This window comes from Cornus florida, unplaced genomic scaffold (assembly GCF_030987335.1).
Source record: "Cornus florida cultivar Cherokee Brave unplaced genomic scaffold, ASM3098733v1 CherokeeBrave_3.0.0_Hap2_Chr01, whole genome shotgun sequence".
NCBI lineage: Eukaryota > Viridiplantae > Streptophyta > Magnoliopsida > Cornales > Cornaceae > Cornus > Cornus florida.
In genome coordinates, this window is record NW_026775571.1 from 19,733,129 (window position 1) to 19,758,279 (window position 25,151).

The following is a 25,151-nucleotide window of genomic DNA, read 5'->3' on the forward strand; positions in this document are numbered from 1 at the left end:
TTGTACTTTGTGGGTTGTAATTACCCGAAATAACTTGTATGGCCTCGTTGTTACATATCCTAGTCTTTCCATATTTGATTTCGCATAATATTCCAAGTTGTAAATTATGGATTTCTTATAGCTTATGATTTGGTAATTTTAGTTTCAATACGGTTAGTGTACTTGTTTATGTATACTTGGATGCTATGTGTTTATCACTTCAAATATTTGTATTGTTTGAGATGATCCCTTAGAGTACCTTAAAAACATGGACGTTAGGTGGAATGCACCCTTGTAATGATCTATGTTTGGTTTGCATTATACTTGAAACTATAGGGTATGTGAATGCACCACATCCTACGAGTAACTTGATTACTCACCTTAGTGGTTTGGGTTGTTTTACAGGTAAAGAGACTATGTTCTTGGATGCTCATCATCCTTAGAGGCTTATGAGCAATTTGAAGCATTTTGTATATTAACATGCAAGTGTTTAGCATGCTTTACTTTTGATGTCATATTTTTGCATACTATGGGTGTATGGTATTTTGGAAGCTAATGTAACTTCCTTAATGTGTAATGATACTTAGGTATTTACTTTTGACATTATAAGCATGTTTACTTTTGTACTTGTATTCATTTAGTATTAAACTTTTGCTTTAAAAATGCATTTTTACCAACTTGGAGGTTTGGCATATGAAATCCTTATAATTTGCATGTATAAGGCCATAAGTTGTTGTAATACATTCATTTATTCATTTCAAGGTTCTTGACATGCTCACATACTCAAATCTCATTGAAAAATCAGTTTTAAACTTTCATTTTTGAACCAATTCATAAAGGGATTTGAAGCATGGGTTAAACTTTAACACATTTGGCATATAGCAAGTCTTACAGCAGCTTTTCGAGGTGTTTCGGTAGTCCAAAAACTCCATTTCGGTCGATCGATGGCTTTTGGAAATTCCTTTGTATAGTAAATCACTCATTCTAGTAGGCTTCTGCACTCTTCAGGGTCATTTCGGTCGACTGAAACTTTATTTCGGTCTACCGAAACATTCTCCTCTCAAAAATCATGTTTCAGCAAAATTATGCCCAGTTCGGTCATCCGAAACTCTAGTTCAGTCGACTGAAATAGCCTTCATACGCCAGCCTTCCAGATTATGTTTTAGCACTGAAGTTCCAACTTTAAAAGGTTATAACTCCTTTATTCCTAATCCAAATGGGGTGACTCTTAATCCTAAACTCAAGGATTTTGAGTCATCTATCCAATGGTACCAATTTCATTCTTAGATTCAAATCACATTAGGAGTTATTTATGTTTTAGTGAGGTAGGGTCAGTTTTTGCTTAAACCAAGAAAGGGCAATTTTGTGAGATTCTTGGCCAATGTTCTTGGAACCTCCTGGAATGTTGTGAAATAATTAGATTAGGTTTTATTCACCTTGTTTGACTTGTTTAGAGTCAATTTTTCTCCTTTTAATTGTGAATAGACCATTTTGCCCTTAATTAACGGATTTAGCCCGTTTTAACTCTAGTTTCCTCTTTTGCTCTCCTTAAGTTCCGTGACCTCATGGAATGTCACATTGGTGTCTTAGAGATGATTTATATCTCAAAGAACTATGGTTTCATCTTTTGCTTCAGCATTTCGAATCCGTTATCAGGTCAACTTTCGGGTCATCACTGACGTAGTGGGTTGAAAAACTAGGGCCATCACAGTAAGCCCACAAAGCATCGTTCAGTCTTAAGGACAAATCTTTACAATCTGGCTTAACTGTTTTCTAAAGAATGTTCTTAATTTCATAATTAGATATTTCAACTTGGCTACTCGTAGGGAGTAGTAACTTTATGAGTAATGGAGTATTTTAACAATAAGGTATGGAAATACCTGTTACAGAAATGAGCACTTCCATCACTAATAATAGCTGGTGGCATACCAAACCGACTAAAAATGTTTGTACGAGTGAACTCAACCACGACATCTTAATCGACGGTTTTAGTGGCCACTGTCTCAACCCAGTTAGACACATAATCAATAGCTACAAGAATGTACTCATAATCGTGCGAAGTACTAAAAGAACCCATGAAATCAATACCCCAGATATTAAAGATCTCAATGATTAAGATCAGAGTCAAAGGCATTATATTCCTTCTAGAAATTGACCCTAACTTCTGACATCGAACACATGATGTACAGAAAATATAGGCATCCCTAAAGAGTGAAGGCCAAAAGAAACCGCACTGAAGGACTTTAGCTGCAGTTTTCTTTGAACTGAAGTGACCTCCACAAGTAAGAGTGTGACAGAAGGTCAGAATAATATGAAGCTTACTCTCGGGAACACATCTACGAATGATTTGGTCAGCACAATATTTAAAGACTTAGGGATCTTCTCAGAAGTCCATCCTAATTTGGGAGAAGAATTGATTTCTTTCCTGCTTTGACCAATGTAAAGGAATTTTGCCAATTATAAGATAATTCACAATGTCATCAAACCAAGGCAAATTCTTATGAGAAACCCTAAACAGTTGCTTATTCGGAAAGGAATCACGAACTGGAAGTGAAGTTGAGGTGTCCTCAATAAGAATTCTAGAAAGATGGTCAGCCACCACATTCTCTAACCTTTTCTTATCCCGGATTTCATAATCAAACTCTTGAAGCAAAAGGATCAATCAAATCAGACGGGGTATGGTTTCCTTTTTAGACAGAAGATGTTTCAAAGTAGAATAATCAGAATAGACCACTACCTTGGATCCAAACAGATATGATCTGAAATTATCCAAGGCAAAGACAAACTGCAAGCAAGTCTTTTTCAATAGTAGTGTAATTCAATTGTGCATCTGAAAGAGTTTTGGTCACATAGTAGATAACGTGAGGTAGTTTCCCTCCTCGTTGTCCTAAGACAACACTTATAGCATAATCAGATGCGTCACACATGATCTCGAATGGAAGAGCCCAGTTTGGAGGATTCATAATAGAAGCTAAAGAAAGAAGAGAGCGAAGCTTATGGAAAGCTTCGAGGCACAATTCACCAAAGACAAAAGGAGTATCATTTGCAAGTAGATTATACAAAAGATGTGAAATTTTGCTGAAATCTTTGATGAAGCGTCGATAGAACCCTACGTGCCCTGGAAATGATTGCACTCCCCTTACGGAGGTAAGAGGAGGCAATTTAAAGATCAAATCTCCTTTGGCTCTATCAACTTCAATACCTCTCTCTGAAATGATATGTCTTAATACAATACCCTCTTAAACTATAAAATGGCTCTTCTCCCAACTAAGAATATGATTTATTTCCCTACAACGCTGAAGAACTAGGGACAGATGTTGGACACAATTTTTGAAAGTGGATCCAAAAACAGAGAAGTCATACATAAAGACCTCGAGAAACTTTTCAACCATATCCAAAAAGATAGACATCATACACCTCTCGAATGTTGTAGGAACATTATACAAACCGAAAGGCATTCGTCTATATGTGAATGTAATGAATGGACAGGTGAAAGTAGTTTTCTCTTGATCCTTAGGATCTATGGCCACCTGCTTATAGCCGGAATATCCGTCTAAGAAACAATAGTAACTCTGGCCAGCCAACCGCTCTAGGATCTGATCGATAAATGGTAATGGAAAATGATCCTTTCTAGTAGCGGAGTTGAGTTTCTAATAATCAATACATACACACCATCCAGTAGTGGTGCGCTGTGGAACTAATTCTCCCTCAGAATTCTCAACTACTGTAATACCTGACTTTTTAGGTACTACCTGAGTAGGGCTCACCCACTTGCTATCTGAGATAAGGTAGATTATTCTCGCATCTACCAACTTCACAGCTTCCATCATAACCACCTCCTTCATATTATGATTCAATCTTCTTTAGAGTTCCCGAGATGTTCGGAAATCCTCCTCCAAATGAATCTGATGTATGCAAATTGTGGGGCTAATTCCTGTCAAATCAACCACACTTCACCCAATAGCCTTTTTATTTTGCTCAAGAACTTTTAAGAGACTGCTTTCTTGGGAACTTGTAAGATTGGAAGCAATGATCACCGGGAGGGTGTCATTTAAACCCAAGAAAGTGTACTTAAGCTTGTTAGGTAGTGGCTTAAGCTCAAGCTTAGGTGGAAACTCTAGCGAAGGAATGGGCGGAATACTAGAAAGTAGAGGAAAAGGCTCAAGTCTAGATTTTCATGGAGAAAAATTTGTGATAGGAGTGGAGTTGAGCAATGAATTTACTTCAGCTATGGAGGAGTCAATATCGAAGTCCACATAATTAAAATGATTTAGACAAACTTCTAAAGGATTCTTGGATAGAATAGTTGGGAGTGATTCCTCAACCAACTCATTAATAACATTGAGGAAAAAACATTCACTCTCATCGTGGGGATGATGAATGGCATTAAAGATGTTTAGCTTGACTTTCATATTCCCAAAAGATAAATCTATAGCATCAGTCTTACAGTTAATGCAAACATTCGCTGTAGCAAGGAAAGGATACCCAAGAATGACTGGAATATACTTTTTGGAATCATGGACCGGTTTTGTATCAAGAACTAAGAAATCGATCGGGAAATAGAACTTGTCCACTTTTATGAGTACATATTCAACAATACCTCGCGATTACCTGATAGAATGGTCAGTAAGCTGTTAAACAACTGACGTAGGTTTTAGTTCTCCCAAACCTAAATTCTCATACACTGAGTAAGGAATACGATTCACACTTGCTCCTAGATCAAAAAGTGTTCACTCTATCACATTGTTTCCAATGATGCAAGAAATTATAGGAGCACCAAGATCTTTAATTTTAGGAGGAGTGTTGTGCTGAAGTATAACACTGACTTACTCTGTGAGATAAATTTTCTTAGGAACTTTGCTTCTTGATTTTCTCTTTTGAGTGCACAAGTCCTTTAAAAATTTAGAGCAGGTAGGGATTTGCTTAATAGCATCAAGAAGAGGAAGACTGATTTTAGCCTGTTTAAAGACCTCCATTATATCTTGAATTTTCTACCCTTACTTGCCAAAGTAGGAGGTTTCCTTGAGACGTTCAGGATAAGGCGTTTTTGGCTCATAAGCTATCTCAAGTTTTGGAGCAGATGAAGAAGTGACTTCACTTTCAACTCCTTTGGAATTTGGTGGATTAGATTTTGAAGAAACATCCTTGGGATGTAGATTATGAATGATAGAATTAATGGGAATCCTAAGCTTTTCTTTTTCTTCCCCATCCTTTTCAACTTGGTTATTAACCACTTTACCATTCCTTAATGTAATGATAGCCCAGACTTGCTCATGATGAACACTTCATGAACTAGGTTCATCAATCATATAAGTCTGCCCTTTTAGGTTGGCTACTGGCTGACTAGGCAGCTTTCAATCCGCTCTTTGAGATAGAGTACTCGCTATTTGCCCAACTTGTGCCTCTAGCTTTGCTATGGCTTGTGAATGAGAATGAAGAAGTTGGGTATTTTCTCTAAGATTAGTGAGAGCATTGAGTACTTGATCCTCAAAAGTGGAACTTCTAGAAGGAGGTGGAAGATTAAGAGCTTGAGTAGATTGATTCCTAAACTAAGGTGGACGATATATGGAAGATTGATTGAAAGAATTATTTTGGGGCGAATGATTAGGTGAATTTTAGTACTATCCCTATGATTGTGGAACAGTGGTATTTTGGCTCTGATTCCACCATGACAGATTGGGATAATCTCTCCAACTAGGATTATAAGTAGAAGAATATGGATTATAGGCTGGTCCGGAGAATGCAGCATTTACTTGCTCCTGAGGGATCTCAAATGATGGTCCTATCATATGGCAAATATCTACAAGATATGAAGGATTAGCACAGATTGAACACACTTCCTTTGGCAAAGAAGCATGTTGAGTACCAACAGGAAAATAGCCAATGATAAGACTTGGTCAAACCTTCGGTTCAACGCCTTTATTTGAGTGCCTAACTTGTTAGACTTTTTAACTTCAAAAAGTTTTTTAACCTTATGGATTCCAGGAGTAGACCTAAACCTAGAGGAAGAAGCGTGCTGCATTGAATTTTCACTTAGGGCCTCAAACAGTTCCTAAGCGTCAGTTGCACTTTTATGAAGGAAAACTCCATTACTAGATGCATCAACCATGTTCCTATGTTGATCAGATAATCCATCATAGAAGATCTGCACTAAGTGCTGATCGGTTGATCAACTATACATCAACCTTCGCAATAGCACGAATCATTGTAAAATAGGGCCATTGGTCGGGTAAGTCGAACCACTGGGACTGCGCTAGTCTATGGCAACCTAAGAGTCTAGACTACTTTTAGAATGATGAGGGGGTATATAGAGTTTAGTTGGTTTGTCACTTATACTATGAATTGAAATATGCATTAATGAAAAACTTGCAAGAATTTAAGAGATGAAAGATGAGCAAAGAAGACTAAGGAAGTGAATCCGCCTTCATCCCTATACACATGCTAGATTAGACCTAAATTAGGGGAAAAACAACATATGGTGGTCAAAAACTACATAGCAACACATAGTTGCCATGTAAGTAATCAAGAGGTACGTTAGGTCTCAAACAAGTATAATCTATCAAAAGGGTAAACATGTTGAGACTACCTAACTAGGGTGTAGCTTATACACGTTTACTTAAATGAAAGACTATCAAATTCTTGACAAAATGATGAAGCACATGGAGCTAGAGATTAAGCATACACCATCAAAGGATTTCCTAAGCAATGGTCTATCAAAGTCACCTATCAACATGCCATTAAATCATTTCATAACCTTGTTTCCATTCTCACCATGTAAACTCAAGCAAAAAGATTAATACAAGACATCACCTAACATAAGATAATGAGCTTGAAGAAATCATCCATACTTATATAAACATTCATTACACCAAATGAAGTGCTCTTAGCTATGAAAAAGACCATAAATATACATTGCAATCCCCCAATATAGACTACCCTAGGACATGCTTACAAGGGAGGGACTTCATCACCTCCCTAGAGAAAGAGTTAGTTACCCATTGCTAAGCTAGAAGAAGGAAGAAGCTCCATCTTCATGGCCATTTTCGTGCAACCTTCTTGGAGCTTGAAGAACACCCTCTTTTGCTCTCTTTTCTCTCCTCTAATCTTGTAGAAAATGTAGGATAGCAAATGTGTGGCCTTTGGTTGCCTTTTATCCTCCAACAAAACCCTCTCTCTCCTCCAAGGAACACCTCCAACCACTTCATAAAGAAGGAAGATGGCATTCAGGAAACCAATGTGCAAGTGGCTGAAATTGAGCCATTTCCGAGTGCAATCTGCCTGATTTTCGAGCACTCGAATAGTGGTCTCGAGCACTCTAAATTAGTGTAATGTGCAACATGCTCTTCTTGCTCAGCACTGACCTACTTTGGTAAAACTACTATAACTTTGTTCCCTGAACTCCGAATGATGATATGTTTGAAGATTTGTAGATCTGATTCAGTGCTTTAAAAACTTCATGTTTTGATAAAGACCCAATTCTCAAGTCTGGTTGGTCGAAAATGGGGAGAAAGGCAGTACTTCAGTGCTGCCAGGCAGTTCTGCGCACCTCTGTTAAGAAGATCATAACTCTCTGCTCCGAACTCCGAATGATGAACCGCTTGAAGATTTGGAAAGCTGATTCAGAGATCTAAATCTTTCATGTTATGATGGAAGTCAAGTTCTTGAGTTTACTAGGTCGAAAATGGCGACAAAAGTCAGGTTCTACTGCTGCCAGAAATTCAGAATTGGCACCCTTTTTGTTCAAAATTCCACAAGGCATCATTTTTGCTTCCTTTTTGCACTTTAACCTGAAAATGCATAAAAACATGCAAATGGAGTTAATCTACATAAAATAATCAATTAATGGACTTTGTTAATGTAATTTAGGGCGCTTGAATGTACAGTATTCAGCGCTTATCACACCCCCAAACTTACATTTTGCTAGTCCCTTAGCAAAACCAAAATGCAAAGCTCAATGGAATGAAAACATGGGAATGCTATTACAAAAATATTCACCATGGCAAAGATAAACATAAACATAGCTCAAATACAACTTGAAACAGATAAAGAGCTGGAGACGGGATCATTGGGAAGACTACCTTGCATATATGAAGCATTGATACAAAAACTGGGAAAAACCATTTCAACATGCATACATCAACATCATAGTCCATATAAATAATTCAATTGTCATCTCTTAAATGGAAATAACTCAAACTTCAGTGAAAGTGAATTGGATTCTCAACATGCGGCTTTTACTTTCTTTTCCAATTCCAAAGCACAAGTTTTCAAATCATTGAATTCCCCTTTAAATGAGGTCCCTAAGGCATGATTTTATTTACAAGACAACTTTTGTTGCTTGTTGACAATTTATTGCAACTCATAAGCGAAACATAGAATGGTTGTGCAATGCTGAAGTCCCTTAAGCTTTCTAACCAACCTATGTAGCAAGCGTTAGGCCAACAGCTTCCAAACCAGATGGCTTTAGGGTGTTAAGTGTAGAGACACTCCTAGGGCTTCATAGGTCAAGTTGGAAAGGCTACGAACTCCAACGAACCATGTTTATTACAATTTTTTTTGAATGACCGTGCAATGTTTAAGTCCTTTAAGCTTTCTAACCAACCCTTGTAGCAAGCGTTAGGCCAACAACTCCCAAACCAGACGGCTTTAGGGTGCTAAGTGTAGAGACACTCCTAGGGCTTAATAGCTCGAGTTGGAAAGGCTACGAACGTCAACTGGCCATTATTTCAATTTATTTATTTATTTATTTTTTTTTATTTATTTATTTATAACCTTGCCAAAGGTATCCATCTATCAGGTTCATCAAATCAGATTAACTAGGCCAAGGTCAAGGTCAATCAAGTTGCATGCCTCACAGTTAAGTTTCCAATGTGCATCTGTACATTGTGAAGCTTATAAGAGTGTAAATCCAGCAAGAATCTAACTGAGGCATTTATACAGACTACATTGTATTTGCATGATCACTTCAAATTCAAATTTCTTTATTTTAAAAAATTTCTCAATTGCTTCTATACACAAGGTATTAAACATATGCTTTGTCTCCGACAAGTTCCAAGTTACACTATCATTGCTTTACAAAAATATGATACCAAAACTATGCCAAGAATGCTTTGATGCACCCCCAAACTTAAACTACACAATGTCCTCAATGTGGGACATGGATGTAAGTTAGAGACAAAAATGATAAAGAGTATAAAAAGGAACAACAATACCCAGGGGGAGGAAACGGCATGGTGATACAAAAACCCCCAAACTTGAATTGGACTGCGTAACCTGGAGAGCATCATGAAGAACAAAAAGAAACAACCACAAACAGCATTAATAGGACAAGCATAAATACAGAAAAAGAATGTACCGAAAGTTAACAGAACAGAAAGAATTTGCATTGCAAAAAGAGTTTACATGATTACAAAAAGAGCTGTACAGGGATCATGTCTACTAGAGCAACCTATACATAGCAAATTCTTACAGTTCAAAAGGAAAACAAAAGATACAAGAGAAATAGTTACATATGAAACAAAAAGATAAGGTTCAACACTCGCAACAAGCTACGGTCCAGAGGGTAAACGGGCGAGGATGGAATGGAGGAGAGATTGAGTCTTACGCCGTTCAGCGGATGCTAAACGACGTTCCTCAGCTGCGACACGGCGGTCTTTAGCAGTAAGACGATGATCTTCTTCAGCACGTGAAGAAGTCTCACACAGAGTCCGAGTGTACGCGGACAAAGAATTCTCAAAACGATCCAGTCGCTCATGAATACCGGTAATGCTAGCCCGGATGAAAGCCTGGTCCTGGTGAGAGTCGACCGGAGGCTCTACCCTTGCAGTGGCTGCTGCGGTGGAAGCATCCTCAGAAGGAGGAGGAGGTGGAGCGTGGATGAACAGGGGGGCAGCAGGCTGAGGGGTACTAGAATGGCTAAGAACATTGATCCACCGGCGCTTGGTAAAAATTTTAATCTTTTCGCCTTTTGGTTCATGGGGAGGAACAACGAAACCCTTGTGCTGAAGGAGCCGAGTGATGAAAAACGGCAAAGGCAATTTCCGATTTTCAACTCGCGGAACCCGTGCATTATGAGCATCATGCCAAAACTTCATAAATGTGGTCCAAATGAGCTCTGGGATGGAGAACCATTGGCCTTGGTCCATGGCATATAAGGCTTGTAAAAGGAGGCCCCGACGCTCGGTGCTATACACCAAAGGGTAGACATTGTGCTTAAAGACAGTGTCAATGAACCACAGGCGTTCCGGAAGATTGGTTTTGCGGATAAAAGACCGGGGCCTAGTAGGATCATCAACAGTGCAAATGGCAGCGGCAATCTGCTCCACAGTTAATGTATCCGGCTCCTCATATAAAGGGAGATTCTTATGATTGACAATGTCATCGGGGCACTCAATGGGGCAACCAGAAACCTGAATGATGTCAGTCATAGTGAAAGCATAGGTGGTGCCATCAATGGATGTAGTGAGAGAAATGGGTGGCTCTTCAGGGCATTGGAGATTCTGGTAGAAGAGGCGCACTACACGGGGGTATGCAACCCTGGCAAAGGGCGCGCAAATGTGCTGCAGATGCCGGTTAGTCAATTCGGCGATAGCCCACGAAGTAGTGGGTAGAATGTCAAAGGCATCCGTGAACGGAAATGAGAGTTCGTAGTTGAGGTGTTTGCGATCCCAAGGATCACGTGGTTGCTCACGATTGATAGCACGGGCACCCGAAGAGGGTCCAGGAGGGCGAGAAGAACCGGCACGAGACATTTAGAGAGGTGGACTTGGTTGAGGAATTTCAGCGAACACCTGGCGTGCACCACAAAAAGGAGAAGGTGAAAATGAGTGGGGTGGATGATGAAGCCCAAAATTTTTGACAAACAAATCAAGCTCTATCATCAACAAATCAACAACAAAGCATCAACAGAACCAAACTCCAACATTACAAGCCCATCCTCCTTGTAAAACACCATGAATGAACAAAGGAAAAGAAAAACAAATGAAGAGGACACAGACCTGAATTTCAGTGTATCCGAGAGCAAGAAAGAAGGCAGGAAGAGGGAGGTGAGATGATGGGGTGGTGGGGATGAGAGAGAGAAGGGGTGGGTTGGTTTAGGTGTTGATGATGTGGGTGGAGAAAATGGTTGAGGTGGGTGAGGTTAAAGAGAGAAAACCGAGAGGGGCATGCATGGGGTGGTTCATGCATTGTGGGTCTTGGAAAGTGAGAAACCGAGAGATGGTGAGGGTGGATGATGGGAGATGAGGGAAGATTGAGGTGCATGCATGGGGCTTGCATGCAAGGGGAGTAAGGTGGTTGTGGGGATGGTGCCGAGAGGGGTGAGTGAGAGTGAGGGGGTTTGGTTTTAAAAGAGAGAGAGAGAGAGGCTTGGTTCGAGCACTCGAATGGTGTCTTCGAGTGCTCGAAAATCCGGCAGTGGGCTCAGCTGTTGGGTGTGTGGTGCTCTACACTTCGAGCACTCGAAATGGGACTTCGAGTGCTCGAAGTCTTGGCAGTGAGTGAGGTGGTGTGCAAGGTGAGGCTGGTGGAGCATGCATGGCTTGCATGCTTGGTTGCTGGGGGTGAGAGAGAGAGGAAGAGGGAAGGGGTGGGTTTGTGGAGGAGAGGGAAGATTGGTGGTGTGGTGAGAGAAAGAAGAAGATGGTTGTGCATGCATGGTGTTGGTGTGTGGAGATGCCGAGAGAGAAGGCTGGTGTGAGGGTTGGTTGGTAAATGAGAGAGATGATGGTGTGCATGAGGGGGTGAGGTTGGGATGGTGAGATGTTGGGGGAGTTGGTGGAGGTTTGTTGGTGGCTGGTTGGTTGCTAGGTTGGCAGAGTGTGGTGAGGTGAAGGTGGTGGTTTCGTGGATGGGTTTGAAGCTGAAATTGCATGCATGCATGCATGTCTTGGGGATGGGTTGTGTTGGTTGAGAGGAGGAAGAAAGGTGGTAAGGTTGGGGTGTAGAAGGAGGTGTGGGTTGTTTGGTTTGATAGTTGGGTTGTGGAGAGAGAGACTGAGAGGGATGGTTAGCTGGTTGGTGTGAGCTTGCATGGTGAATAGGTGAGGGGTTGCCGAGAGATGGCATGCATGATGTGTGGGGTTGGCTATTTAGAGAGAAAGAAGGTAGAGTTCGAGCACTCTAAATAGGCTCGGCGAGTGCTTGAACTGAGAGCAGTGAGCTGGGTGCTTGGTGTGAGCAATGTCGAGCACTCGAAATGGGCTAGGCGAGTGCTCGAATTCTTGGCAGAGGGCTCGGCATGGTAAATGCATGAAAATCGAGCACTCCAACAGGAATTGAGAGTGCTCGAAAATGAGGCAGTGGGTTGGAAGCTGCAAGCACTCCAAAGGGACTTTGGATTGCTCGAAATGAGCACAGAAAGCTGGAATTTTGAGCATCATGGAAGTTGAATCTTTCATCCAACATGGATGTATGCAAAAAAATTTCATTTTTATGCATGCATGAATGCAAAATTTTTCATCATGGATGCATGCATGAATTTTTTATTCTTATGCATTGTGAATGCATGCAAAAGTCTTATGCATGGATAAACTGTGTATACATGATGCGATTTGCATTTTGCCTGGATACATTGGCTTGAAAGTGGAAATGTTGCATGCATGAAAAAAAAAATTGAAATTTTTCATGGAAACTTTTTTCATGGAATTTTTTTCTTTAATGATGCATCCATGAATTTCAATTGCATGGAAAAATTTCCAACTTGTACAACATCACACATAGCATGGATGAATGAAATTTCTGGAGAAATTTTTTTTAAAACTTTGCAAATTCATTCTAATGTAATGCATGGATGGAAAATTTTGAAAACTATTCAACTTCTTTTTAATGCATGGACAATTTGGAAAATTTTTCAAAATGTAGCACCTTTCCAACGCATGGATGATTTTGAGAAACCATGATCCAACAATGCATTGAAGATAAGAGGCTATGCATGTGAGAGCCATGTCGAAAGTCCGAGAAAATTGCCTGATAGAGCCAAAAACTTCCGGGAATGAAAACAAGAATTGAGAAGGTCTAAGAAGCCAGTCTAAAAATGTGGAACACAACTTAAGATAGTTCCAGAGAAAGTTAAATTTTGGCATTTCTACACCGTTTCCCAGAAAATTTGCAAGGCACGAGCAATTTCAAAGAGAATGAAGCTTGGAAATTGAAAGAATTGCTTCCCTTGAGTTGCTAAATTTAATATCGATAGCTAGACAAAGCTAGAGCAGGCACTAATCCTCATAAATTGGATCCGTCAAGAGGACTTCCTCAACTTTTCGGGTTAGGATTGTGCTGTCAATGCAAGGCTTAAGCCGTTGGCCATTTACCTTGAAGAGTGATCCACTTGCAGGATCATGAAGTTCGATTGCTCCATGAGGAAAGACGGTAGTGACAATGTATGGGTCATCCCATCTTGACCGGAGTTTACCGGGAAAGAGTTTCAAGCGGGAATTGAAAAGCCAGACCTTTTGTCCTGGGGTAAAAGACTTCTTGACGATGTGTTTGTCATGAAAAGCTTTAGTCTTTGCCTTTTAAATTTTTGCGCTTTCATACGCGTCATTATGCAATTCCTCAAGTTCATTTAATTGCAACGCAGGATTAGAGCTGGCTTGTTTGAGATCAAAATTGAACCTTTTTATGGCCCAATAAGCACGGTGCTCTAATTGTACTGGGAGATGACATGCTTTGCTAAAGACAAGTCGATATGGTGACATGCCAATGGGTGTCTTATAAGCTGTCCGGTAAGCCCAAAGCGCATCGTTTAGCCTTACTGACCAATCTTTGCAGTCCGGTCTAACCGTTTTTTCCAAAATGTGCTTAATCTCCCGGTTAGAAATCTCTACTTGACCACTCGTTTGAGGGTGGTAAGGTGTAGCAACCTTATAAATAACGGAATACTTAGCAAGGACGGATTTTAGATAACGATTTCGGAAATGAGATCCGTCATCACTAATGATTGCTCGGGGCGTACCAAAACGACTAAAGATGTGAGACTGAATGAAATGGATCACGACTTTATGATCATCAGTTTTGGTAGCCTCGGCTTCAACCCATTTAGACACATAATCCACCGCTACAAGGATGTACTCATAGCCATAAGAAGATGGAAATGGTCCCATGAAGTCAATCCCCCATACATCAAAAATTTCAACAATTAAAATGTTAGTGAGGGGCATCATGTCTCTTCGGGACATGGATCCAAGTTTTTGACATCGTTCACACGATTTGCAAAAATTGTATGCATCTCGAAACAAGGTAGGCCAAAAGAATCCGCTTTGAAGAACTTTGTTAGCGGTCTTTTTAGCACTAAAATGGCCTCCACAAGCAAGAGGGTGGCAAAAATTTAGAATGCTTGTGGCCTCGGTTTCAGGAATGCATCGCCGTATGATTTGGTCCGGGCAATACTTGAATAGTTCCGGATCTTCCCAAAAGAAATGCTTGACTTGGGAGAAAAACCGGTCCCTCTCTTGTTTGGACCAATGAGCTGGAATTTTGCCAACCGCAAGATAATTGACAATATCCGCAAACCATGGAAGAGTAGAATGTGAAACTTGAAGAAGTTGCTCATCCGGAAAGGAATCACAGATGGCTGCGAATTCTGAAGATTTCTCAATAAGTAAGCGAGAGAGATGATCGGCGACAACATTGTCGGTCCCTTTTTTGTCCCGGATGTCAATGTCAAACTCTTGAAGTAAGAGGATCCATCGAATTAAACGGGGTTTTGTCTCTTTTTTCGCTAACAAATGCCTAAGAGCGACATGATCTGAAAAGACGATGACCTTGGAGCCAAGAAGATAAGAGCGAAATTTATCCAAGGCGTACACCACGGCTAGCAATTCTTTTTCAGTGGTGGTGTAGTTCAATTGGGCATCGCAGAGAGTTTTGCTAGCATAATAAATGACATGCGGAAGTTTATCCACACGTTGGCCCAAAACCGCCCCCAATGCATAGTCGGATGCGTCACACATGATCTCAAAAGGAAGAGACCAATTAGGGGGTTTCATGATTGGGGCGGATAAGAGGAGAGTGTGAAGTTTGATGAAAGCTTCCATGCAAGTGTCATCAAAATTGAACAGAACATCCTTGGCTAAGAGATTACACAAGGGCCGTGAGATTTTGCTAAAATCTCTGATGAAGCGACGATAGAATCCGGCATGGCCAAGAAAAGAACGGATTTGACGGACAGAATTCGGAGGAGGAAGATTAGAGATTAACTCAACTTTTGCCTTGTCTACCTCGATTCCCCGCTTAGAAATGACATGTCCTAAAATAATGCCTTCTTGGACCATGAAGTGGCTTTTCTCCCAACTTAGAATGAGATTCGTCTCTTTGCATCTTTGGAGCACAAGAGATAAATTTTTGAGACACAAGTCAATGGAGGAGCCAAATACGGAAAAATCGTCCATGAAAACTTCCAAGAATTTTTCAACCATGTTGGAGAATATGGACATCATGCACCTTTGGAAAGTTGCCGGTGCATTGCATAGACCAAAAGGCATGCGTCGATAGGAAAAAGTACCAAAGGGACATGTGAATGTTGTTTTCTCTTGATCTTGGGGGGCGATTGCCACTTGGTTATAGCCGGAATAACCATCAAGAAAACAATAGAAGCATTGGCCGGCTAACCTTTCTAGGATAAGATCAATAAATGGGAGTGGGAAATGATCCTTCCTAGTTGATGAATTGAGTTTCCGATAATCAATGCACACACGCCACCCGGTGGTGGTTCGTTGTGGCACGAGCTCACCCGCTGAATTTTCAACAACGGTGAGACCGGATTTCTTGGGGACAACTTGTGTGGGGCTCACCCACTTGCTATCAGAGATAGGATAGATGATTCCCGCATCTAGCAATTTGATCACCTCTTTCATGACCACTTCCTTCATATTTGGATTTAACCGGCGCTGGACCTCTATAGTAGGCTTTGCGTCATCCTCCATATGAATGCGGTGCATACAAATGGAGGGGTCAATTCCTTTCAAATCTGCCACTGTCCAACCAATAGCTTCTTTATGCTCTTGGAGCACCGCTAAAAGGTTGGTCTCTTGGTCTTTTTGAAGGTCCGAGGCAATAATGACCGGAAGGGTTTGCTTTGGACCAAGGAACACATACTTGAGATGGGCCGGGAGCGGCTTAAGCTCAAGTTGTGGCGGAGATAACAATGATGGGACCGGAGGAGTGGTGGAAAGTTGGGGAAGTGGTTCCTTTGGAATTTTCCAAGGAGGTACATCCATGCTAGCATTAATATCAAGCAAGGAATTGACTTCTTGAATGGCTTGATCAACATCAAAGTTTGAGAAGTCAAAATGGGACATGCAAGTTTCAAGAGGATCTTTGCTTAGAATGAAGGGGAGAGATTCTTTGACCACTTCATCAATGACATCCACAAGAAAACAATCATCCTCATTAGAGGGATGTTGAGTTGCATGAAAGATGTGGAGTTTGACTTGCATGTTTCCAAAAGCAATGTCCATCACCCCGGTTCGGGAATTAGTTGATGCATTAGCCGTGGCTAAAAATGGCCTACCAATGATCATGGGAATGTGCTTTTTTGGGTCATGGACCGGTTCTGTATCAAGAACCACAAAATCTACCGGGAAGTAGAATTTGTCCACTTTGATGATAACGTCCTCGAGAATACCTCGTGGATGCTTGACTGATCTATCGGCAAGTTACAAAACCACGGAAGTCGGCTTAAGATCTCACAAACCAAGTTGTAGGTAGACTGAGTATGGAATTAAATTCACACTAGCTCCTAAGTCAAGGAGGGCCCTCTCGATTTTGCTGTCACCAATGACGCAAGAGATTGTGGGGGCACCCGGATCCTTATACTTCGGAGGAGTGCTGTGTTGAATGATAGCACTAACATTTTCAGTCAACCTCACTTTTTTTGGCAAATGATCTTTAGAAGTGCGCTTTTGAGTGCACAAATCTTTGAGAAATTTTGCATAGGGAGGGATTTGCTTGATAGCATCCAAGAGGGGCAAGTTAATCTTCACTTGCTTGAAAACTTCCCACATGTCTTGAATTTTACAATTCTTGTTCCCAAAATGTGTCGACTCTTGAAGACGTTGAGGAAACGGAGCTTTTGGCTCATAAGTAGCTTCCACATTTGGGGTGACATGTGTGGGATTTCCGTGAATGGTATTTGGATAAGAATTTGGATTAGAAGAGCTTGAATTTGGATTAGAAGAGCTTGGATTCAGATTTTTCAAAGGAGAAACTTCCTCACTTTTGTCTCCATCGACCTTATTGTCAACCACTCTACCACTCCGAAGGGTGGTGATAGCTTGAACTTGTTCATGAGTCGGCCCACTCGGATGAGGGGTTTCGTCAATCACATGCATTCCTCTAGGATTTTCAAAAGGTTGAGAGGGAAGCTTGCCCTTGTCCTTTTGAAGCAATTGATTCACTGAGTTAGCTATTTGGCCCACTTGATTTTCGAGATTAGCTATGGACTGAGTATGAGAGTGAACCATTTGGAGAGTAGGCTGCAAGGATGTCAAGAGTTGCTTGTTGGCATCCATTATTTGCTTATTTAATGATTCCATCATTTGCTTGTTTGCAACTACTATCTCGTCAGTCGGACACACAGGAAGTTGATTGGAGACATTTGGATTGTAAGGAGGACGGTAGCTTGAAGAGGCTTGAAAAGGTCTACCTTGATATTGAGAAGAGGGCTGATTTTGCCACCCTTGGTTTTGGAATTGGGAATTTTGTGGGGCTTGTTGCCGCCACGAGAAATTCGGATGATCTCGCCAACCCGGATTGTAGGTGTTGGAATATGGATTGTTCCCGGGCCGCGAGAACATGGCATTAGCTTGCTCTTGGTTGGGATTGGGAAATTGCTCCGGTGTGGGGCAATCTTCCGAAAGATGGAATGGACTAGTACATGAAGCACAAACTGAACTTGCCGAATTTTGAGACAATGAAGGAGGAAGATGTGGTGCCATCAATTGGTAGAATTTATGAGCGATGGCATCCACTTGAGATAATTCCTCCCTTATTGATTTTGGTTGATAAGGGTTGGTGTTGTTTGGAGTGGTTGAGGTCGGAGCCCTACGAGAATTGTGTTGAAGTGAATTTTCACTCAAATTCTCAAGTAAGGTCCAAGTCTCATCCAAATTCTTGGACATGAACATCCCACCACACGAAGAGTCAACCATGAATCTATGGGTTTCGGTCAAGCCAGCATAGAAAGCTTGCACTAATTGCCATTTTGGGATCAAATGATGAGGACATTTTCGAAGAAGATCTTGTAGCCTTTCCCAAGTCTCGTGGAGTTGTTCTCCATCAACTTGAGAAAAGCTTAGAATAGAACGCCTCATTTGGTTGGTTTTACTCACCGGATAATACTTCTTAAGAAATTCTTGTTGCAATTGAGCCCAAGAAGTAATAGAGTTGGGAGCGAGGGAGTTCAACCAATATTTTGCCTATCCTTTAGGGAGAATGGGAAAAGATGGAGATGAAGTGCATTGTCCGGAAAACCTCTCAACCGGATGGTCGAGCAGATTTCAAGGAACTCATCAAGATGCTTGTATGGATCTTCATTATCAAAGCCATGAAATGATGGAAGCATTTGAATGATACTAGACTTGATCTCATATTGAGCTGCATTGATGTTTGGCATCACTATACAAGAAGGAGAAGCATAGGTGGTAGGAATGAAATGATCTCTAAGAGTCATTGGTTCTACATTAGGAATTTCAGCCCTTTCATTCCCCGGATTTCCTACGTTATCCCCCATTATATTGAATTCAGTTTCAAGATCCCTTGTAAGAATGGGTTCCCTAAGGTTCCGTCTAAGAGTTCTTTCAAGTGAATTTATATCAATAGGCGAGTCAAGTGTGGGTAGAGAGAGTGACCTACGGCCAAACATCAACAATTCACAACAACATCATCACAACAAATCTTTATCATCAACTCCACATACGATGTTCCCTTTCTCCTCAATTATCAAGACAGAAAATAAATGGCCACGACAAGGACCGATGCTTGGAATTGAAAATACACAATTGAAATAGCCTCGACAAGGGCTTGCAATTTATTAACTTCTAAGCTTAACACATGCACGATATTCACAATTCGAAACTAGAAGTCACGAGACTTACCTGGGGTCCTCTAGACTTACAATTTGCTAGCAATCCCACGGTAAGCTTCGAGTCCCTAGAATCTTACAACACGAAGATGATCAAAACACACAAGGAATATTCACAAGACACAATATGCACAATCAAACTAAATTTAACCCTAAACTTTGGTTGCTAAACCATTTGCAAGTCCCCGGCAACGGCGCCAAAAATTGATCGGTTGATCAACTATACATCAACCTTCGCAATAGCACGAATCATTGTAAAATAGGGCTATTGGTCGGGTAAGTCGAACCACTGGGACTGCGCTAGTCTATGGCAACCTAAGAGTCTAGACTACTTTTAGAATGATGAGGGGTATATAGAGTTTTGTTGGTTTGTCACTTATACTATGAATTGAAATATGCATTAATGAAAAACTTGCAAGAATTTAAGAGATGAAAGATGAGCAAAGAAGACTAAGGAAGTGAATCCGCCTCCATCCCTATACACATGCTAGATTAGACCTAAATTAGGGGAAAAACAACATATGGTGGTCAAAAACTACATAGCAACACATAGTTGCCATGTAAGTAATCAAGAGGTACATTAGGTCTCAAACAAGTATAATCCATCAAAAGGGTAAACATGTTGAGACTACCTAACTACGGTGTAGCTTATACACGTTTACTTAAATGAAAGACTATCAAATTCTTGACAAAATGATGAAGCACATGGAGCTAGAGATTAAGCATACACCATCAAAGGATTTCCTAAGCAATGGTCTATCAAAGTCACCTATCAACATGCCATTAAATCATTTCATAACCTTGTTTCCATTCTCACCATGTAAACTCAAGTAAAAAGATTAATACAAGACATCACCTAACATAAGATAATGAGCTTGAAGAAATCATCCATACTTATATAAACATTCATTACACCAAATGAAGTGCTCTTAGCTATGAAAAATACCGTAAATATACATTGCAATCCCCTAATATAGACTACCCTAGGACATGCTTACAAGGGAGGGACTTCATCACCTCCCTAGAGAAAGAGTTAGTTACCCATTGCTAAGCTAGAAGAAGGAAGAAGCTCCATCTTCATGGCCATTTTCGTGCAACCTTCTTGGAGCTTGAAGAACACCCTCTTTTGCTCTCTTTTCTCTCCTCTAATCTTGTAGAAAATGTAGGATAGCAAATGTGTGGCCTTTGGTTGCCTTTTATCCTCCAACAAAACCCTCTCTCTCCTCCAAGGAACACCTCCAACCACTTCATAAAGAAGGAAGATGGCATTCAAGAAACCAATGTGCAAGTGGCTGAAATTGAGCCATTTCCGAGTGCAATCTGCCTGATTTTCGAGCACTCAAAAAGTGGTCTCGAGCACTCTAAATTAGTGTAATGTGCAACATGCTCTTCTTGCTTAGCACTGACCTACTTTGGTAAAACTGCTATAACTTTGTGCCCCGAACTCTAAATGATGATCTGTTTGAAGATTTGGAGAGTTGATTCAGTGCTTTAAAAACTTCATGCTTTGATGAAGACCCAATTCCCAAGTCTGGTTGGTCGAAAATGGGGAGAAAGGCAGTACTTCAGTGCTGCCAGGCAGGTCTGCTCACCTCTGTTAAGAAGATCATAACTCTCTACTCCGAACTCCAAATGATGAACCGCTTGAATATTTGGAAAGCTGATTCAGAGATCTAAATCTTTCATGTTATAATGGAAGTCCAGTTCTTGAGTTTACTAGGTCAAAAATGGCGACAAAATTCAGGTTCTATTGCTGCCAGAAATTCAGAATTGGCACCCTTTTTGTTCAAAATTCCACAAGGCATCATTTTTGCTTCCTTTTTGCACTTTAACCTGAAAATGCATAAAAACATGCAAATGGAGTTAATCTACATAAAATAATCAATTAATGGACTTTGTTAATGTAATTTAGGGCGCTTGAATATACAGTATTCAGCGCTTATCAAGTGCCATTTAGCAATATCATGGTGTGGACATTTTCTCAGTAGATCATTATACCTTTCCCATGAATCATGGAGTTGTTCACCCAGGATTTGGGAGAATGCCGTGATCTCTCTTCTCATTTGTGTGGTTTTACCCACAGTATAATACTTTTTTCAAGAATTCCTATTGGAACATGTCCCATATAGATATGGAATAGTTGGTAGGGCATGCAACTAGGTTCTTGCTTTGTCCTTGAGAAAGAACTGAAAAAGTCGCATCTTAAATGCATCATCTGAAATAGTGGACAACTTGGTAGTTAAACACAATTCCAAAAACACATCCAAGTGCTTATAAGGATCTTCTGTTGCAAACCTATGGAATGTAGGAAGCATTTGGATCATAGCAGGCTTGATCTCAAAGTGGGTTGCATTAGCATCCGGGAATCGATAGCACGAAGAAGATGTATATGAGTGGGAATGAAATGACCCTCAATTGTGGTTGTGGTGGAGGAACAGGTGCCTATAGCACATGTGCTCCATTTGGTGGTGTATTATCACCAGCCATGTTTTTCCTAGAGGAATCTCCTAACAAGTTCAAATTCTTTTTAGGTCTTCTAATTTGCTTAAGAGTTTTCTCTAGTTCAGGTTCATATTCAAGTATTGGTTTTAATAAAGAACAGCGACCTAACATGCACTAAATCCAATTGCACAAGCAGTAACAAAAACAAAAATTTTAAGTAAAGAAAACAACAAAAACTCACAAAAGGTCCTGAAACCGAAGCTTTTTTTCCTTAAGCGTCTTCGTCCTCGCTGTTAAATTCTTGCACTTGAAAAGAAAAAGAAATAAGGTGAGATATCAAAAAGTCCGAAAACTTATAATCAAAACACAACTAATTGTAATCAAATTAAACAATAAATCTCCTGAGCAACGGCACCACAAATTGAAATGTGTCAAAATATACCACTCGTAATAACACGAATCCTTGTAGAATATGGCTATATTAAGGGTGTCGATCCCATAAAGAGATGAGTGTTTACTTTTAAGTTCAATTAATCCAATTTCGATTCAGATATAAAAGATCTTTTGATTGGTTGGTTGTCACGAACATAAAATAAAATAAAACTAAATTAAAGTAAAGAGATCAGAGAAAGAAAATCTTAGGGATTAACTTCACCACGAACTTCGTATTATGATCAATAGTTCAACCTAGGTATTTCAACAATTTATGTACTATATGAATTAAACTCAATAACATTCATTTAATTCAGTTTTAAAGAATTATGTTTCATGAATTTCAACTAACTATAATCTATCTTGGGTTAGCATGAACTGTGACAAACCGGATTTTTTTAAGAATTGAAATTCAATTATTTTATAATTTTTAGTTGTTAAAATTAATTATTTTATTTTAATTAGAGACTTCCCAATTAGAGATTGGCTCATTGATTATTAAATTGGAGACTGATTCATGTTTTTCAATTTAATGAAATTGATTTTTTAGCATCTAGGGGAGAGAAGTCATGGGTGCCGAAATTGGTGAAAGGAAACTTGATTGGATTTTTGTAACGACTCGGTCATTTGCCTTCCTTTCCTTTTTCCTGAAATTTTACGAATGAATTTTTTTCGTTTAATTTTCCTTTCTGAGCTCTGTTTCGTGTCGCTTAGTGTCATCTCGAGTACTCGAAATTAGTTTCTGAGACTCTTTCATGTGAATTGACAACTTCCTTTGAGGACTGAGTCATTTTCGCATTTTTCGTTTTTAGACACTATGCGCTATTTCGTCTTTTCCCTATTCTGTCTTTTCCCCATTTGTCACATTGTTGGCACAACCTCACTTCTCATGCTCGGAGTTGGTTTTTGACTTCACGTGCCTTCATCTTGAGTGGTTTCCACGAAATACGTATCTTTACTTTTACAAGAAAGTACTATGGTTGCTCCCGGTGTCCATAGGGGCATGGATGCAAAGTTCTTTGAAATTATTTTATTTTCTTGGGGTGTTTTTCGTAAATATCTTTTGAAGATATTTTATTTTAGGGGTTTTTAAGAAAATATTTTAGGAAGATATTTTCATTCTGGGTCATAAGTGTAGTTTTCACTTTTTGGGGGGGCCATTGTGCAATTAATGAAAGTTATTGCAAAATGTCTTGTTTTGAGCCCGGATCGTAATACGGGATTCATTTTCACATTTCGTCGAGTTGTGTACTCTTGGAATTTCCTCCTGGTCGATGTTTTCCAGTTTCAGGGTTCTGGCCCCAATTTTTGCCAAACTTTTTTTAGGCATAACTTTCTGCTCGGGACTCGGTTTTTGATTCCGTTTCTTCTGTTATTTATATTTTATCATTTTGAATCTTTTTTGCTCACAAAGTTTTGCCATTTGAGTGTGTCTGCTCAAATTTTACTTTTTCGACCCGGCGGGGCCTATTCGGGGCACTTTTTGAGATTTCTATAAAAGGGGGGTGAGATATTTCATTTTTCATCTTCTCCCCTCTTCATGCACGACCTAGAGCTCCCATGGCAGCCCAAGGGGTGCTGCCATCTTCTCTCTCCTCTTTTGGTTCACTTTTCCTTGATGAAAAGTCTTCGGCCTTAACGTTTGTTGTTCCCCTCGCCGTGCTCTACCTTTCCCCCTTATTAGAATTCAGTTTTGACCATTTCTTGAGTTTGGTTTTGAGGTCAAGTTATGATTTTGATGGGGCTTTGATGGGGGTTATGTTCACGGTGTTGTCCCCGACAAAACCTCTTGGTATCGTCGAATTCGGAGCACTTTTATTTTGGTGGGCCTTTAGGATTTTCATCTCAAATTGAGGTAAGGGATGTTCTAGGTTTAAATTCTTGTTATATAGCATGCTTGTGATACTTATACTACTTGTTTGCATGATTAAATATAAAATCTAGAGATTTTATTATTTATTTTTCTTGTACGGGATCTAATTTTCCCGGTTGCTCATGACTTGGTTTAAACATGTAGCATGATTTTATATTGCCCCTTGATATGCTCATTGTCGTGTATTAAAATTGGAACATTTGAATAAGTATTAAAGATTTTATTTAATATTTATCTTAGGTGAAAGATTAATTCACATGGCCTTAACTAGCTTGAAATTAATATGTATTAGCATATTATATTAGGCCTTAGCATGGTCTTCAACATAGTTGAATTTGAAAGTAATTGGAGGTGTTTTGAAAATTAGTAATTATTAATTAATTTGATTAATTAATTTGCCCCGAGTGCACTATTCACTCTATTTAAATTCTGACTTGATATTCTTGATTTACATGCCATATAGCTTCACATATATTTGATTTAGAATATTCGGTTAGGTTTTGAAACCTTTTATTTAATTAAATTTTATGTTTAAGATTTAATCGTCATGATGATATATAACTTGGAATTGTATTGTGGCATGCTAGAAAATTAAGCTTTGGTGTGGTTGTTCACATATATTAAATTGGGATTAATTGCATGAGAATTGCAACCTTTATTTTATATTTAATTTTAGTGAAAGTTTAATTCACATGGTCGTAAATTGAAGGAAATAAACTTGTAATGTGATATTTCACTAGTCTTTGACATGTTCTCTAAGATATGTTAAATTGAGAGCATTTGGTTAAGTTTGAAAATTTAGGGATTTTAATTAAAAGAATTAATTAAAATCTATTTAATGATCCCCTTAGCTTAATTAAGTTTTTAACTTGATAATTGTATTGATCATGACTTGTTACTAGCATATATTAATTTGGGACTATTAGAAGTTGTTTTAGAACCTTGGGATTTAAATTAGCATGATTTAATTAAAGTTCTACTTTGTTGTTCCAACAACCTAATTGAGTTTTAGAATGGATATAGGTGATGACCATGCCATGTCCTTTAACATATATTAAATTGAGGTTATTTGGAATTGAATCGGAATCTAGAGAATTTAATTGTGTTTATCTATTTAAATTCTTTCAATTTGCTCCATGATCTAATTGTGTTTTAAGAGTGGTTTCTATATTCAAATCATGGACTTAGACTTGTTGTATATTCATTTGGTTATGTTTTGAACATTGGATAACATAGTTGCTATGTTTGTATTCGTGATAATATGTTTTCCTTATTGAATATATTATTGCCTTGTATAATGATTTGCACACTTCGTGTTTAACATCTTTCATGCATAACGTGTAA

General features: G+C 39.4%; 1 non-coding gene across 1 annotated transcript; it reads left to right on the forward strand.

The window, feature by feature from the left end:
• Positions 1-21,019: 21,019 nt before the first annotated feature.
• On the forward strand, positions 21,020-21,125 carry LOC132284283 (small nucleolar RNA R71). Its single transcript, XR_009472233.1, has one exon. It is a non-coding gene; the product is annotated as a small nucleolar RNA R71 (small nucleolar RNA).
• Positions 21,126-25,151: the final 4,026 nt, after the last annotated feature.